Here is a 19915-nt window from a genome sequence, read left to right as displayed (position 1 = left end):
CCAAGACAGTATGTCTTTCTACTCAGTCTGGCTTCTTAGGACTCGTATTAGTGCTTCAGTTTCCTTTGAATTCAGAAGTGTTGACAGAGGGAAGACAACTTTGCGAAATGGAGAAAGCAGACACATTTGAAGACAGAAGGTTTATTTCATTTAGGTCATCAAATTTCCATCAGAGTCTTCAGACTTTCAAAAAGCAAAATTTTGCTGACATAATTACTCGCAAATCAACCACTCATCTGATAATGTTGTGAAATATGTCATGGCTTATGTCTCTGTGTGTACATAAGTTATAATATTATGACAGCAGTTCTGTGTTTTTACATTGTTGACATACTTACCCCTGTTCAGTTTATGTACAGATTTTTATTGTGAGCTTATGATGTAATTCAAGCCTTTTGTTTTATGAATTTAGAAAATTCCTTATCTCATTTTCTGCCTTTAACAGAATATTAATTATCAATCACAATGGATTGTTTCAAATCATTTTTTCTTTTTAGGGAAGAAGCAGATAGTTGACTGAACATAAAATATTTCCTTTATGCTAAAAAAAAAATAAAATGTTTTTGCTTGATAGCTTTCTATATTATAAATCATAGGATTCAGTTATTTCTTCTCTGCTTTCCATTGGTTTTGTTTTTGTTTGTTTGTTTTTTAGCCATAAAAGATATGTTACATAATTCTGAATTTCACATTGAAGTATGTGAAAATGAAAACACTCCATAGAGAGTATGTATATTCATCTATTATTCATCATGGGGTTTAAAACTAATCTAGTTCTCAAGTGTTTCACAGTTTAGTACTGTCAAAATCTTGGAAGCAAGCAGCTGTTTACTTTGAGTACAGTAAATATTTTTTGATGAAATCCCAAAAGAAAATAAATGATCCTGTTTATTAGGTGCAATATTTTGTACAGTTCTCTTTTACAGTAATGGTGTATTTTTAGCCTATTTTGTAAGTGTAAATAACCTGACTGTTGTTTCTCTTAATGGCTTGTGCCAGAGGAAAAGGTGACAGTACTTGAGACACTCACACATATTAAGTGAAATGACCAAAGCTAACACTCTGTGCATTACTTAGACTTACTTAATTACTTAGTAATTCTTTAATTAGAGTTGCATGATGATAGTCTATACGTTGGTCTACCACTCCTAATAAGGCTCAGCATCTTTAAAGGCAGAACCTGTAGACCTGCACAGGGCCTGCAAACTTGACCTGAGTATATGCAGAAATCTTAAGTCCTCTTCATTATTTCAGGGTGCTTTTCTCCACAGACCTTGTCTGTACGTCCTCATTACATCATACAGCTGAGGTCTGCAGGCATTCATCCAACTTGCAGATGAGTTATGATTTTCTAGCTTCCATCCCTGTTATATATCCACTGTATCTGTGAAAGAAATGAGTTGAACATGTATAATTTTTTTTTGCATATTTTCAGTGTGCGTGTGCACGTACATATTTCTTTACAAAGCAAATATTTTAACTCATCGTTTCAAGTAGATTCAGGCATCCTCTCCAAATAAAGGAGAATAAAGAGAATGTATCCCAAATTTATTTGTAGGAATTTTGGCTCAGAACTTTGATCTGACTAACAGAAGTTACTACGCTATTAGCTAGGAAGATTGGGGAAAAAGAAAAAAAAAAGCAAAATTAATGTAAACAAAAGCTAAAGAAAATATCTAAAATAAAAAATGGGTGAATATGACAAAAATGATTATCTGATATTCTGTATTATGGTAGGTACCAGCAGATTTTCAATGAATCTGTTCTTTTTCCTGAATGGGCTCAAAAGAAACTGATATTTAAGCTGTGAGATTTAACAGTACAAAAATGTTTTTTCAGTTCAATATTTATTTTTGTCTCCCCACCCTGCTCCACTTTACTAAAATATTGCCATGTGATACATGGCCATTTTCAAACACTGTCCTTTGGAAGACAGATTAAGAATAAGTTTTGAAAGGCACTGTCCGGTACAGATAAGAAAGATTCTAGTAGGCAGCGATACTAAATCCGTAGAAAAGGTTTCACAAATGCCGATTACAAAGGGCTTTTTAATATGTTGGGAAAGAATGAAGAATTAATGGGATCAAAATTTAAAAGAACCTGCATTTTTGTATTTTTCATTTAATATTTGAATGACTTCATAGCAGTCTCTGGTGACTGAGTGTTGGTTGATTATATATACCTTTGATTACTTCACCATTTTTAGAATTCTTTTATTGCTATCAAGGAAAATAAATATATTGATTAGCAAAGCAGCATAGAAAACTCTGGTGTGAGGTGTAAATGAATTTACCTCTATACTAACCTCTCTTTCTGCATCTTATTTTATGTATGCTGTGACATGATTATGTCATTAGGAACCTGTTACCTGTGTCTGAGATTTATGTACTGCCATCACCTGTTTCAAGTATCTGGGAGACTGGGGTTTCACTTGTAGTTTGGACCTTGTCTCGGGTTATTTTAAAAAATAGCATTAAATATGCCATTACAGCAGATTTCAGTTGAATCTAAAGCTCATTTGAGTTCATGACCTGATTCTTTTCTAGGGTTATGGAAGAAGAAGCAAGTATATCTGATCCATCTAACCAGCAAAGTGTCACAGTGGCATCTCCACTAGAATCTCATTGCCAATTCCTGAAAGCATGCGTATGCTCTTAATAGAATATTTGAACTCAGGGCGTATAGCTTCATTACATTTTAGTTTAGAGATTCACCTCTAACAAGTCTCAAAACTGCTGGATCATTTATATCCAAGTTTTCTGAGTATGTGTAAATTTCTATTGACTCGCATAATGCTGACAGATTTCTAATAGGAAGAGAGATAATTCTTCAAGATGATGTATTTTTCATTCCCTGTTTTTTGTTTGTTTGTTTGTTTTTTTTTTTCCCCTGCTATTCTGTCCTAATATGGTAGGAAAAAAAAATCAGTGAAATCAAGGATAAGCTTCAGGAATGAAAGAAGCATGAGGTGCTATGAAGGTATGCCACTTTCCCATTTCCTCTGCTTGATTAACAGATACTGATATCCAGAAAAATTCAGCATTTGCATAGGAAGATTTGATAAGAAATCCTGCATATAAACATCTTAACGAAGCACAGATCATTGTGTGTTTCTGTTCCTTAAGATGCAAAAATATTCACAGTATTGTTTAAGCCTTCCATATTTTTATACATACTCCTCATTCAATTCAGAGTGAAGGCTTGTTGCCTCATATTGCCATTTGACTTTTAAAAAGTGCAAGCATTTTCTTTTCTTTTTGTTAGTTTTTTTTTCCATGTATTCTCTCCCAACTCCCCCCTCCCCCCCATCCCCCGCTCTCCCCCCAATTAATACTTTCTTCTAACATGGTTAAACTCCCTCTTGAGACATGCCTGGAGTTCTTGCACCTGCTTTCCCTCTCTACCACTTAATATAAAATACTTTCTTTTTAGAATTCTTAACACTCAAAGCTACTACTAAGCTACAAGAAAGCGTGGTCACTTTCTTATTAAACAAAACCATGTTACAGGACTTAAACAAAAACAAATAAAATTGCAAAAAACTCTCTACTTGTTTTGAAAGATTTTATTTTTTTAAGTATTTTTAAAATGTAATCAAGAAGGCCAAGTTAATCATATCAAATACAGGAAAAAAAGTCTAAAATTATGTGTCCTGGTAGTTCACAATTTCAAGTAATAAGAGTTGAACTTGCTTAGGGGCATCCTGAATCTATTCTCATTCTTCAGTTCAGAAAAATGTACCTGAATATTGTTGCAAAGCAGTATCTTGCACACCATCTTTATTTTATTTCATTTTATTTTAAGATAGAAAAGGATGTGATTAAAATCTTGAGGGAAGTCTCTGGTGAAGCCTGTGTTCTCTTCTACTCTAGCCTCTTGATAGTGAGATTCAAGATACTGTCTGGATAGAAGTGGTGACTGCTGAGACATTAGTGATTATAGTGAAGAAAGAACCTGATTTATTATAATAAATACACAATCTATGAAAATTGATGTTTTATTTAATTTTATTTCTGTGTTTCTGAGTGTTATCAGTAGATAGAGAATGGGTTTGGTGCCAGTTCAGGGTAGAGTTTATTTACATATCCTTAATGTGGGAGGGAATACAGATTGGCAAGATCATTAACTAAGTATTAAAAGGGATTTCAGATGTCTTAGAGATGTGTGAGTTTGTCTGATGGAGAACAGCAGATTAGATAGATGACTAAAGGCACAATGGGTTTGCAGGTAGTGTATGAAATACTGAGAATGTTTCCACAGTTCTGTCCTTTTACACAGTATAACAGGAATCAGAGATGGTGGAGGGTGAAGCATCCAACATCTGCATGTTGCCAGTAACCCAACAGTGTACGTGTACACTGACCAATTCAGGGAAAATTATGTTCTCTCAGAAAACTTTATAAAATGAATCTTGTCTCTGCCATTTGTGAGTTTGTTAGCACTGTTGCTGCTTTTTCTGGGGGGCACTCAGCAGAGCCTCCCTGAGAAAGCTAAAAAAAAAATCTACAAAAAAACTGCTAGTTCTGTTGTAACTGAAAGCCAGACAAACATGACTGCATGCAAGGGAGAAATACTGCAATTGACTGGGAAAGATGACAAAACAAAGTAATGTCAAAGTTGCACATCTGACGTTGTTTATGGGATCTTAGTGTAAAATTTGTCCTTTCTATGCTTTTTGTTGTTTCTTTCTATGGATTCCATTGAAAGTATTGCTTGTTTGCTTTTCTTTGTTTTAGCATGGGTGATCATTTGACTTTCTAAGAGTTATGATAGCTTTCTTTTTCATCTCTTCTTTTTACATAAATATATATACTGTAACATCAATCAGTTGAATATTGCATAATTACAGAGTACCAAAAATGAAGTATGGATTCAACTAAGCAAAATAGAGAATATGGGAGATAATGTCATTGTTCTTTTCTTGTTTGTTCAGCTATTAGAATAATGCATTTTCTGCTAATTAAATGGCATGTAGAAAATTACCATACAACTGACTTAAAAACTGCTGTCCTGAGATGTGCTGGCAAATTGCAGCACACTTGAAATCTTATGACTGCTAAGGCAATAGGAGATGGCAACAGGGAAACTAAAGGGAAATACTTCAAAGGAATTAAGGAGCTACCCTCCAAGAAGGCAATAAAGCCAACTGCCCAGCTGAAGTATCTCTACACCAGTGCGTGCATCTTGGGAAATAAAGAGGAGGAGTTGGAAACCGCTGTGCTACAAGGAAACCATGACATAGTTGCCGTCACTGAAACCAGGAGGGATGGCTCCCATGGCTAGAGTGTGGCTACAAGGTGTTGAGAATGGACAAGCCAGGAAGGAGTGGAGGAGGCGAGGAGGCATTGCGCTCTACATCAAGAAAGGAAGAGTGTGAAAAGCTCTCCTGAAGAATGACCATGACAAGTAGAAAGCATATGGATGAGAGTTACAGAGACCAAGGCAACAAAAGGGAGCCTTGTGGCTGATGTCTAGTATACCTGATCAAGTGAAACCTGTTGATGAAGCCTTCTTCCTCCAGCTACAGGAGGTGTCATGATCACAGGCTCTCAACCTGCTGGGGACTTAAACCACCCTGACATCTTCTGGAAAAGTAGCACAGTGACCTGTAGGCAATTCAGGAGGCTCCTGGAATGCATCAAGGATAACTTCTTGAGCTGAGTAATAAACAGCCCCATCAGGGGGCACGCAGTACTGGATTTACTGCTCACCAATGTAAAGTGAACTGATTGGCAATATCAGGATTGGGGGCTGCCTGGGCTGTACTGATCATGCACTGGTGGAGTTCACACTCCTGAGGGATAAGGGACAGAAAAAAATGAAATCAGTACACCATCATATGTGGTGTGGTCAACATGCCTGAGGTTTGGCATGCCATCCACAGAGACCTAGACAGGTTCGAGCAGTGGACTCAAGAGAATCTCATGAGGTTCAACAAAGCCAAGTGCAAGGCCTTGCACCTGGGTCCCTGCAACCCCCACTATCAGTACCAGCTGAGGGGCAAAAGGTTGAGCACAGCCCTGTCAAAAAGAACTTGTGAGTACTGGTGGATGGCAACCTGGACAGGAGCTGACAGTGTGCCCTCACAGCCCAGAAAGCCAACTGTATCATGGACTGCATCAAAAGAAGTGTGGCCAGCAGGGCGAGGGAGGTGATTCTACTCCTCTACTCTGCGTGGGTGAGACCTCGCCTGGAGTACTGCATCAAGATATGGAGTCCTCAGTACAGGAGAGATGTGGACCTGTTGCACTGCGTCCAAAGGAGGGCCATAAAAGCGATCCAAGGGATTGAATACCTCCCCTGTGATGAGAGGCTGAGAGTTGGAGGTGTTCAGCATGGAGAAGAGAAGGCTCCATGGACATCTAATAGTGACCTTTCAGTACCTAAAGAGCGGCTGCAAGAAAGAAGGGGACAGACTCTTTAGCAGAGTCTTTTGTGTTAGGACAAGGGGAAATGGTTTCAAAATATAAGACAGGATCTTTAGATAGTGTATAAGAAAAAAAGTGTGTTATGATTAGGGTAGTGAAGCACAGGAACAGGTTGCCCAAAGAGGTGGTGGATGCCCTGTCTTTGGAGACATTCAAGGTCAGGCTGGATGGGGCTCTGGGCAACCTGGTCTAGCTGCAGATGCCGCTGTTCATTGCAGGGGTGTTGGACTAGATGACCTCTAGATGTCCCTTCCGACTATAAGTATTCTATGATTCCATATACATAATGTGGTGACTTATTTGCATATAATTCTAGCAGTATAGTGTCAAATTTGAGTAGATTACTTCTACTGACTATTATTGTCCTGGTATTAACAGATTATTCTTTTGTATCATCAAATACACATAAGGCTATAACTGAAAGATAAAGGAAAGAAAGCAGAACAATAGGAAAAAAAAGAAAACCACACAAAATCAGTCTTCTCCAGATGTTTTGATGTTGGCTATCAGGTATCACTAATTTTTTTTTGGCAGACATAATTTAATTTGTATGAAAATCCAGATAGAAAGGAAAATAATGTATTAGCTGTATTGGAGAAAATGTTCAGTCAATTATACTCCTGCAAGATTTATAAGAACTAAAGTGAGTTCAAATTTGAATTGTCAGAGGAAATTTTACATGCATTAACTGCTCAGTAACATCCATCCCATGTATTTAATTATGTACAGGGTTCTAAACCACATTTCCAAAGCAGCGTAAAAAAGTTTTCCTGAACTACCATTCATAGACATTGCTGTCAATTATACATGTAAAGGACTTGTAGTTTTGAAGATGAGGACTTGCAAAAAGAACAAACACAATGTTAATACACCTTTATACTCTCCTGGCAATTCATATTACAGTAAGATAGAACTCCCTCTATTACTTTGTCTGTATAACTAGTCAAGTGTTTCAAGACATTTAAGGTTAACAGATTGCATATTCACATCCCTAGATATTTGATATTATTTTACTTACTAGGATAAAAAAATAAACAAAAACAAAACAAACAAACAAATAAACAAAAAAAACCACATAGTTTAGTACAGAAGTTAGGAGTGCAGCATGAATCTCATTTTGACCCACAACAATATTACGTACTTTTGCAACACAACTCCCATTTATTAGGAATTGTTGATGTTATAAAAATAACATCAATTATTAATTAAAAAAAAAAAAAACTGGATCAAAATGCATTTAAATCTATAAACAGAGAAACAATTTTCAAAAGTTGCATTTATCTTCAAGGATACAAATTTTAACTTACCTATTAAATCTTCTCATATGTCCTATCAGGGATACATGTTCAAGGAATATTTCAATTTTCAAAGAAATAGTTTGCAGCTTAAACCAAATTTATCAAACCCATTCTGTAAGATTTTTCTGTTTGCTTGCATGTGTGAACCTTGTCCCCTAAGAGTACAGTGAAATGGTAATTCTATTTGCAGTGTTCTGTTCTGAACATAATGGCATTGATACAAAACGTTTATTGGATTCAGGAGGCTGTTGCAGGGTCGTACCTTTGCAGGATGTATATTTTTGTCTTTTTTAAATGAGTACTCTTTGTTCACTGCTAGACTACAAAGGCAGAGTGGAGAGACAGCCACGATGCAAATATAATATAAAGAGTAACTTTAGGTTTTCCCAAAGGTTATGTTGTAGGTGCAGACATTTGAAGGTGAGTAGATCAAAGAGGAAATAGAAAAATATTAAAGTGTTGGTTCAGCTCATTCAGACTGTGAGCAAGTCCTCGTGGTTTGAGGGAGAGAAGGACAGAGGACAGAAAGAAAACTATCTGCTCTTTGATGCTGTCCAAATGGGTTTGTCTGCAATTTTTGGGCTAGAAATAAAAATTAACAGCATAAATCTATTATACTATTTCTATGTATATTCCTGGAAATTTGTTTTTTTTTTTTTTGTTGTTTTGTTTTGTATTGTATTAAATTCATACGTGTGCTCACCATTTCCTATTGTTATTACATTTAAATAAGAAAAGCTTATTTTTTTCTATGGGGGCAAATGGTGTAGCACTAGCATTCTTTTGTCCAGTACATCTGACTAATTGCAGATACCGATCCATTTTATTTACAAACGTTATCTGTGTATAAAAATAGATTACTGTGGATTCTGCCTTCCAAAGCATTTTAAGTAGCTACTTATTAAGGTTTAATTTGAGAGGCTCCTGTGCCTAATAAGGTTTCCATTTACAATCCAAGCTTTGAGCTTTATAAAAGCTACGTGGTCTACATGTAAACACTTCGTAAATAGCATCTGAATAACAGGCAGGGACACACGTTAGAAACTGCCAAAATTGTGTTTGTTGTGGCTGCCCTGCTAGCTGCTGCTTGAACAGCTGAAGTAGAAATATATTGATCGACTAGTGCCAGCTGAAGCAAAAAATATGCCAACGTAGAGAAAAGTTAGAAATAAACACTAGAAATGAGTTTCTAGGATGTATGTGTATGTACTGGTAGAGAAGCAAGACAGCCATTTAATTTGTGATCATGAAACAAATGCTTGCTTGTGATTTGAAACAGAAATACAGTTCAGAGTGTTAGACTGAGTATCTCTCAGATGATAATGCTATACGTAGTATACGTAGATATACTCTACGTATAATATGTGATTCTGTGTTACAGAATCACAGAATCTAGTACACCATTGTAACTGCAACATTGCTTGAAAGTTTATTGCATTTGTACAGTGTAATGTGTTGCTAAAACATACTGATACACAGATTGCTTCATATGAGATAATAGAGCAGGAATGTTTATGTGGTAGTTTAGTTGTTTTGTCTAGAAAATATCCATGGGAAGGATCACATGAGACTACAGTGATAGTATCCTATCTAGAGAACATCTGTTTAAATGAGAAAAATTCTTAATTGCTATTTATGGATTGAAAACTTCTAATAGCTTTTGCCTAACTTCCTAGTTTTGTTATTTGGTGGGAAATTGCATGTTTGTCCGTGTTTATTTGCTCTAAGTAGATTATGTTTTACTCAGATAAACTGGAAGTAATGAAATACGTTTTAATATTCACTGACAAAGATTAGTGTGTTATTTGGTATAGAAAAGTATTAACGAAATTAGAAGTAATAATAAAAAGCCTTTAGATTCTGTTGTTTTTTAATGAAGTTTTTATGGATCAATTTCTAGATAGGCCAAAATCTTTCCATAGCATGGCTTTCCTAAACAAAGATCTGTAGTAAATCCATAATATGGACATATGGATATGAGTATAGTAAAACTGTAATAGGACTTTCAGGCTAAACAGCAATTAAAGCACCTTTCCCACTTGCTTTTCTGTTTTGTTTTGTTTTTTCTTTTTTTGTTTGTTTTTCTCGTTTGTTTTGCACTAAGTAGAGAAATACATTAGAGAGATACAAATAAATTCTACTGTCTATTTCAAAAACTATTTAAGTAGCACAAATCACAAAATAAGACAAAAATAAAAAGGGGAGGGGGGGTACAAACAAGGGAAAAATGCAATTAAAATTTGAAAAAAAGAAGTCAAGAAGATACCTTGAAATGTTCCAAATATCTTTTTTATTTTTTCTGAAAATAAAGCTGCGCCTGTCAGTTTAATCTTATTGGAATTTATTGGTTAATTCAGGGAAATAAAGCACAGTTGATTCTTTTCCAGCTACTATAATTCTTTAGAAGAAAGAAAGTCTTCATTAAGTAAAAAAGGCTATTAAGTAGGAAATGAGAATGATTCTGCAACATGTATACCTCTATGGTAATATAGGTTTTTCAGTTTTCTAAGTAATGGTAGAGCAAAGTTGTGACTTAAAATGCAATAGAAGTTATCTCTTGGGTAAATAATGGGTAAATAGGTATCACAGATGTGGTAAAAATCTCTTAAAAACTCCAGAAATTACATTTCCAAGCTGACATGAATGCTTATAACTCTACTACTCTTCTATTACAAGAAGGGAAATGGAACATGTACCTCCAAAGACCTTGTAGGAGTAAAGGATGGAAGAGTAAGGTAGTTAAAATAAAATTTTCCTACGGTTTATAATAAATTCAATAATGTTTAAGCCTAAAATATAATGTTTTCCAGAAGATGCACTATAATCTTGCTTGTAGGAGAAGGAAAGTCTTCAACAAACACATTCAAGTAACTGTCTGGGAGATCGTAATGGTACCTTCTGGCCAGAGAAACGGAGTCTAAGGTTTTTATTACTATTATTATTAAATACTGATATTGCAATCCATGCAGGTAAATGAATTAGTGGTGGTAATGGATGCTTAAATGTGCATCTTGACTCTTAGTATTAAATTCTTCCTGACAAATGCTTCTTTCTGAAGGGTTGAAGTCACAAAACTCTTAATGTAATTTATGTAGCTAACTAATGGGAAATATTAAATGAGTATCAGCTTAGTCAAACTGCTTCTGATACTCGTAACTCATGTTCAACCACAAGACATTGATTAGCTTGGGAGACTAGTGATAAGCTAATAAACATAGAGAGTGACTGAAATAGGGGAGGAAATACTTTTCTTGAGCATCTGTGACTAATGTAGAACCCTCAGAGGCCTTCAAAATATCAGGCATGGTTCATGAAATAAAATGTTGGCCAATCAAATTGCTACCATTCATTCTATTACTTTTAGATCATGATAATAAGTGAATGGCAGCACTTATTTCCTCATAGCAATCACATCTTAGAATAATATGCAAGGGTCTCCTTTGTGATATTATGGAAACTAACTAATTTGAAACTCAGCTAGAAACAAAGTGTCAAGTATTCCTTCTCAGGCTGACAGATCTCTAATCAGTTGTCATCTTATATTTTATTTAAAAGACTTTATTGCAGGATATTGAATATTTTGTAAGGGAAGCTGATGTCTATGGACTTAATGCTATTAATCTGTTGAGAACAAGGTAGTAATAAGCAAAGTTTCAGTCTTTTGAGGGTCAAAGACTTTATTAATACACAGCTGAATTTAACCATCTCTTATTTTGAATTGTTATTGAAAGTGTCATGCCAGTTAATTAATTGAAATAAGTACTTGATATTGAGCCCTAGAGAAACTGTTGATTATTATTGCAGCTCCAAATTTAGTGTTTGCTTTAGAGTTTAATTAACAGCATTATGATTTATGTCATAGAAGAGCTCTAGGCCTTGTCATTTTCAAACCAAAAAACTTAGCACTGCTTTGACAATACTGGTGCCAGACAAAGCTTTTATGAGTAGTTCACACAGGCAAATAGAAGAAACCAACAGTGCTATTTCAGCTCTGAAAGTGGGATTTAGGCATATGTGCCTAGGAAACAGGTTCAGAAAGCTAATCTTTTAGTAGCTACCTTATTCTGATTGTGTTTTGAATCACAATTTTATCTATGAACCTAGGTTAAGATTCAAAATTACAAAATGATTTTGTCTAGAAGTCTGTGCTCCAATAACATCCAGAAACAGGAAGAAAAGTGCTGTTAAGTTCTGAATGCTCTTAGAACATGCGCACTCAGCAAGTAGCTTAAAATTAGAGTAGAAAGCAAAGATTATTCAAGTGCAGCTATTGGAAGTTGTAAGTACTATACAGAACCTAAGGTGATTCACATCCAGAGCATCCATATTTTTCTGGTGAGATTCAGTCTGTGCACTGTGAAACCACTATCATGAGCTAACAGAGAGGAGACTCTTGAATACACCCTGTTAGGCATTCAGTTGGACATAGATATCTGCTGTCTGGAATCTGACCACAGGTCCTTTCCTTCCCTTTCAGAAGAAAGCTCACCATTCAACTAGAGGGTCGGAGTAAAAAAAAAGTTGGTATTAAAATCTCTTTTCTGGGATACGAATTCTCTACTGAGATTAAGCTAAGTCTACAGATATTTTGCCTGTGCAATTTACATTTTAGTAGTCTATGCTGATTATATTTGTATATCAGAATATTTGCATGATAGAACTATGATTTGTTTCAAATCTGGAATAATAAAATCAAAATCAGAATCAGTACTGAAGGTCATGGCAAATAGTATAATTAAAAAGGTAATACTAATGTAAACTGTCATAAATTTCATGTTCCATGAAATATGCTGATACAGCTTTAAAAATATGAGAAGTTTTACTTAAGATTGGTACACATAGAAGGGCTCAGAAGGCATGTACTTTTAGAACAAGTTGAATATTTCCAATAATATCTCTGTGACTTTTCACAGACAAATAAGCAAGTCTGAAAATGTCTACTTTTGTTTGAAACTGCTTTATTCCATATTTAAACATTTCCACACAAGCTCTTCTCTGTGCATGAAAAAAGAAAATGAATGGTTCTTTTCACTTCTTTGATCTCTGATTGATGTGTTCACTTTTGTAACATGGGAAATTCAAAATACGCATTTTAGTGAAATTGTACTTGGTCAGTGAAAAAACTTTTAATTAAGATTGTGCAGTTACTGATAGTAAATAATTCATTCAGGAAGTTAGTGTGAAGGGTTATTTTCAAATTAGTCTCTACTTGGGTCAAGTTTATGTGTGTGTCTGTTACAAGTATGAGATGTTAACATATTCTGCATATCAGAATGTATGAAGTAGAATCCTTATGATGTTTACAGACTCTAAAATTGTTTCAATTCTCTTTAGAATTTTTGTTTGTTTGTTTTCTGTTTAATGGAGAATAAACTTATAATTAAAAACAGAGTAGAATGAAATGGCGGTGCAAATGCTTTGCTGTATTGGACACCTGATAGATTTTCATGAAAAAAGCTGACATATAGTTATTATTAATACTTCTCTTTTTAAACCAGATATACCAGAGTACCTGCACCTAGGTTGTTTAGCATTTCATTTGATGTAAAACAGAATGTTAAGCAAGAAGAAGGTAATTATACTTTTTGAAATAACGGGTTTACTGTCTAGGACAGCTATTCAAAACATAATGTAAATTGCATTATAATTGCATATCTCCTCTTAGGTAAAATTTAATTTCCTCTGAACTTTTATTTTCTTTTTCACTTTTTTTTAAAATACCCTTCTGATATCTATCAGACCTTTTCCAACAGCAAGTAGATGTATATAACTTGCTGTTTGTATTCTTAGTAGGATGGAACATAGTATATGTAAGTTGAAAAAATTATAGCAGACATTTGTTTTCTTGAAAACTGATTTTGCTTACATATTATATACTGATTTATTTGCAGTATTACTCCCCGATAAAGGGATTATTTTGCATTTGTATTACAGCCATCCTTTTGAACCTTGTATTAAAATCAACAAATAAATCACTACAATTTCAAAACTTAGTTTTGTGAATAAAATCAGCATTTATTTTGTTTCATCAGACTAGGTTTCTGGATTAGTGAGCTTTTAGGGGTTTAGCCCCATGATCCCAATTAGATTCATATTTATTGATATTTGTGGTATCTCTTCATAAATTAGTGCACCGTGTTTTCTTAATAATCATTTGTTTATATTTTTATTTGATAGAGTTGTCTCAGTCTTGAAGTGTAGATAAATCACTAAGAGATGCCAAGACCATCGCATTTTTCAAAGTCATAATTTACTAATTTAAAAGTAATAAACTGAAGACATTTTTAAAATAGTGAAAACAAGTGCTACTGAGTGTGAGACAGAATACAAAGATCAGAAAATGCGTCTTCCCAACTCTTTAACATCCTTTAGCTCCAGACTTTTTATTCAAGCAACCTGAAGCAGTCTCTCCTCTATAAAATAAATTATACTGTCTCACTGTAGACTCTACGAAAGTTTCTTTCTCTCCATCACTTATAAATCTGGAGTCTTGGGGGCAGGAACACAGGTTTTCCTCTGAGATAAGCATACTTCTCTCAACTAAGCAAGTTTAGTTGCACTTAAGAAAATAGAACTCTTCCTCTAAGAAGTTCCACTTGAGCTATTGTTCACCAGTCAGAAAAGCAGGCATACTGAGCAGCTTTACATTGTTGAACTGAATATACGTTATATGGTATTTATACAGCAAACTAGAAACAAGCACTTTCTTATATTTTCTATTATGGTGTTTCATTGTCTCTGTCTTTGTAATGTTAATGGCATAGATAGTCAAATATAGTAACAATTTTTATATCATCTTTTATTTACTTGTGTGAGGAAGATCTCTTATCTTTTTCAGTGCAGAAATTATCTATGATTTAGGCAGGCTGTTGGTGTCAATGCCTTGCCAAAGGAGTTTAGAATTGCATAAATCTTAATATCCTTTATAATAGTTAACATGTAAAACACATAAATCTTGAGGGACGTAATCAACTGAAATTGTCAGATGCTGTCTTTGCAACAGACCTAGATCACACGGAACACTCATTTCAGATTTCTGGCATGCCATTAGCTTTATTTTATTACTTTGAATTTGAACTTCTTATTGATGAGAGAAATATCAAATTCAAAGAATGTCTAGACAGTATGAGGTTGGTCTCTGGATATGCAAAATATCGGTGCTTTTTAGAAATTTAAATTAAATTGGATTGATCAATCTTTAAATGCTGTAAGCTGACGATGTATCTCATGAAAAGTATGACTTAAGTGTATATTACCCTTTCCTGAAAGAATTTAGGTACACCTAAACCAGGAAGAAAATTTCCCAGGCATTTGTAATTACAGCCACTTCTCACTCATCTGGCCAGTTTCTGTATATGAGGTCTTAAAAATAATTTTAGAATTCCTAAAGGAGTTTTCAAAATATAGATTACTGTGGAAAACTTCACAAGCTTTGTTTTTGTGCTTGTGACTTAGATGCAGATTTATACATTTACTTAGGGATTTAGTTTTGAAACAGATAGAAGAGTTTTGCAAATCTTTATTATCCTTTGACAATAATTTGGCCAGTAGTTGCACTTGTCTAAAGTTATCTGTAGAGAAAGAGGGATATGTGTGCTTGAAACAATGAATCTGAGGGTGAGAAAAAACATTTATAGTTAGTATTGAACTATGTCAAAAATGAGATAACAGATTTTATCTGGGAATGATTGACATGAGAATTAAGTGTAGAAAATATGATAAAAATTCAGCCTATTAAGCCTGATCCCTTAAAGTAAAATAAAGGAGACCTGTCTTTCACAGACATTTTTTGAAGCATGAAAATTGTTTAAAGGGCATCCTAATTTAGCCAGTTCACAAAGCTATCTGTGATGGCAGGAAAATATTTTTTTCGTGAAATGGATGCTCTCTCTCCCAGTAGCCATTCAGAGCCTTTTGTCTATTTATATTCATTATTGTTGCTGTAAGAACAGTGCTGTTTTTCATTATTTCATTGGCATGAGAAGTCCTGATTCAGTTTTGCTGTCAATTTTGACTTCTTTTTGTATCCTCTCTGCTTTCACTGATGAAAAGCATTAGTAAACAGAAACAGAGAAAACCTCATAAAATACTTTTGCAGCTGCACAAAATCAGCTTAACAAAACTCAGGACACAGGCATTTATACTTCATATCTGTGTAGGGTACAGCATGCACTGAGACTTTGTTCTGCTGTTTATTGCAATCCCACATATTTAGTCATTTTTCACATACCTGATGGGAAAGGGATTTGAGAACATGGATAAATCTAAAAAAAAGAAGTCTAACAAAACTTAGGATCATCAAAATGCCTTCACAGAAAGAGAAGAGTAAAATTAATTTTAATGTTGATAAGTATTTTTTGTTACGATGTTTTGAGGAAGCATTAATTATTCCAATTCCTTTCTTACCACCATCACTCAAATGTAAACAGATAATTTTTAGTTTTATCTGGTCAGTCAGTCATTTGTGATTTAAAATAGAATAAATCTGTGTGTGGCAATATAGTTATAGGGTATGAGTCCAATTAAATTAACTAACTTTAATCTTAATAAACTAATCATGAATTTTCACCACTGTGTACTGTGAGTTTATTCACTATGCTTAATGGATCAAAATCAGAGGTACTTTGTTTACCAAGGGACATCAAATATGACCATGAACTCTCTCTGCTTCTTACTCCTGGACCAAGAAGTAGCTAGATGTGATTCCTAGTTTCTGTTAGGACTTCAGGAAGAGTCCATTATTTTTAATAACTCTCCTGGAATTATTGTTACATCAATTCACAGACAACAATGGTTGTTCAGGGGACTGATATTTGGAAACAGTTTTTTTCAAGTTGAAACTTAAAATTTGACCTAAGTAAAAACTATTTGTACTATCTAATAGTCAATCTCTCACATGAAAAAATTAGTAGTACTCCATTGAACAGTTCTTTACATTCACAAGTATCACAGTCTCAACTAACATCTCTGTTATAATCTTGGAAAGAAATCAGAGATAAAAACACTGTGCGGGGAACTTTTCTTTTCCTGAATATTTTCCTTTTGGGAAACTGTATTCTAAGTGACATGGAAGGAATATTCCTGGGCAGAATATGCAATGTGTTTGTACTCCCCATTGTGATGGCAATCAAAGGCAGTTTCATAAAAGAAAAACAATAAATTTATTAAAAATTGTTTGAAATAATCTCCAAAGTCTCCAGTTTACTTCTTCCTTATTTACAGTATTTGTCTATCAGGTTAGATAAGAACTGCAGACTGTGTAATATTCCAGTCTGATTCAGTCTGATAAATTTCGTTTCATCTTCTAATTTTCTTGTGTTCTGCCCACCTCCTGTATTTGACACCTTAACTGTTAGCTTGCCATGTTTTGTTCAGATTTTCAGAGTAACCATTACTAAATGATTCTGGCCATTGCAGCTGATATTGAATAGCTTAGCAGAAAGGAGACTATAGATTTATACTGGAGATAATCAAGAAGATGACAGTATTTTCTGATACTGTAATCAAGATAGGTCAAGAGACCTAATCTCTTCATTTTCTGATTCATTCTTCAAAAAGATATGAAGCAGTAGTCCAAAGTATACATACTGTGTTTCCTCAGAAATCTGGAGATGACACAAACCGAGGAATAACAATATTTTGTGAGACTTAAACTTAGTTAATTTAGGGATAAATGTATATACCAGCAACTAGGCTAAGTGAAAACTTACTAATTTTAATGTTGTGCTGCAAAAAGCAAAAGAGAAATTGCAATACTAAATGCTCTTAAACCAAGAGAATGGATTCATTAAAGAGTGCTTACACTTGTGACAAAATGATTCCTTCTTTACTTTGTGGCTAGGAAATATCTCACATTTTGGAGGAATATCTCAAAGAACCTGTAGAGGAACGTGCTCAGCTGTCTAGTCAAGTGGTTTAGGAAGTCTGAAGAAACCTTAATTAGTACCTGGTGAAGCAACCAAAAACTCAGCATGTTCATCTAAAGAAAGAGTGAGTTATGGCTAATACATTGACTTAAATACTACATTTCACCAAGACTCAATTCCACTTTTAAGTTAAAAATTTTATTTCACCTCCTCTACCTGATGAATTAAATTCTGTAGGTTACTCAAGGTCAAGGCAAGGGATCGTGCGCACTACAGGCTTCATTAGATTCCCACTCCCACTAGAAGGATTGATTGAGATTGTTATTTCTCAGAGCTTTAGGCCTACATTTGCTAGTAAAACTTGATTTTTTCTGCCCTGTTTTTGTTTCAGTCAGACCTTTTCTATTCTTTCCATTAGCTAAATCATCCAAATAAAAATATATGTTGTGCTTTTCACTTCTACAGTGAAATAAAGTGATACTTCCCTCTAATATTTTTTATAACATCACTATGATGTAAGTGTATGATTATAGTCCATCTACTGTACATGCACAAGGGGAATTAGTGCTATGCTTAATTACTAATGGACTATAACCCAGATTAATCTGTCATAAGTGCGTAACCATTCTGAGCTGATGTTTGTAATTAATTCACTGCAGTAATCTGCACACACAGCTCAAAAAAAATCAATAAAAAATTAATGAAAATAAATCCCTTTGAGCAGGACATAAATCATATTGAGAGATTCATTATCTTTCTCTATTTATCTCTCCATTTATTGAGGTGTGAATGTTTTTCCACATGCTTGCTATTAAGAAAGAAAGAAGGAAGGAAAGCCACTCCCTCTTCCCTGCATCAACTCAGTGAGAAAAATTAGTACTTATGAAAAATATCAATGAATTAGTATTTATAAAAAAAAAAAAAAAAAAAAAAAAGATTTTCAGTCTTACCTAGGTGGATGATATTTAGGAATAGATTTTACCCCTTCTGAGTAAAAAATGTGAGTTACACAATAATTGGTATAAAGATCAGAGTGACACTGGCTCAGACTCAATAACTAGTCAGTCAGTAAAATATTTCATATTTATGTGAAAGGTGAAAACATTACCATTTTCACATAAATTGTATGACTTTGTATTTGTATTGTACTTTAGGAAGATTAGATTAAGGAAGATAAAGCAGTACGTGTTATGAAATTTAATTCATTTCTTCAAGAGGATACTTTAGACGAACAGAAAAAATGTGCATTAATGTATTTTTATTTCTATTTTTAGCATTCATGTGGATTGTGCATCTTGGAGCTCTGCTAAAGTACTGAAAATACTTTGTACTTTCTTTGTACTTTTCAATTCAATTGAATTTGGCTTTGTATCTCAGCTCTTCATAATATTGTTGCGTAAAATTATAAATTTGTTTATTTTTAAGGGAAATATGTATGGTATAAACAGATGAGTATTTTTTCCATTGTGTGAGATAAGGTTCCGTTATTATGACATAAAAGTCTAAATGGAGCTTCCTGTGGCAGATATTTTTTTCATTTTACAACACAACTTTTTTGATTTTTGCTAAAAAGACAAGTAGTTACAAGGTGTTTGTTTCTGCTTCATGCTGAGCTCTACATTATTTAGAGAATCATTTGCATGCAGAGCATTGAGAATTTTAAGTTCCCCCCTCCTCACTTTAGAAAATAATGTAATATAAGTTAAAAGAGCTTTAGCTTTAAATTTGAGAGTCTATGACTTACAAAAAATATACAAGTCACACAGAAGACCTCTTCAGACAAGGAGTAATTCAATTTTTTTTATGAAAAAAGTCACTAATATTTAACATATGATATTACGTAACATTTTATTCTGTATGTGTAGGAATGAAATAACACTCAGAATATAGCAATGTATTGCTGTAGAAAGTAGAACTGTGTGAATTCAGGAATGCAATGGTCTTATTAAGACTATCAGTTCAAGTAAGTACCTTGTGCAGATGAACTCTGTAAGAAGTAACTCATTGAAAGTTATAAAAGAGTGAAAACATTGTATGCAAGCAAAACTTCATTTCAGTTTGAATTCTTGTCCATAGTCATAACTGATTCAGTTTTGTCTTTCTTTCCTCCCATTTGTTATGATAAACAGTTATGCAACTGTCAGTGAGGATGTATGTTTCTTTTCAATTACTCAAGCTTTTAATCTATATGTTCATCTTTCAGAACAGATGTTGAGTATTCTCTGAGATAGCTGTGAAATATCCTTGAGATATAATAGTATTCAACATCTTTTGAGGTTTCTGGATGGAGAAAATGTATTTGCTAATACCCTCTAAAAAATGA

General features: G+C 34.1%; 1 protein-coding gene across 7 annotated transcripts in view; it reads left to right on the top strand.

The window, feature by feature from the left end:
* The window catches only part of PCDH7 (protocadherin 7), a 256931-nt gene that overhangs the window by 223954 nt on the left and 13062 nt on the right, over positions 1-19915 (top strand). The gene's annotated exons all lie outside the window — the stretch shown is intronic.

The sequence above is a fragment of the Gallus gallus genome, chromosome 4, assembly GCF_016699485.2.
Source record: "Gallus gallus isolate bGalGal1 chromosome 4, bGalGal1.mat.broiler.GRCg7b, whole genome shotgun sequence".
Lineage (NCBI taxonomy): Eukaryota > Metazoa > Chordata > Aves > Galliformes > Phasianidae > Gallus > Gallus gallus.
Note: the sequence above shows the minus strand (reverse complement) of the source record. Positions and strands in the feature narration are given on the sequence as shown.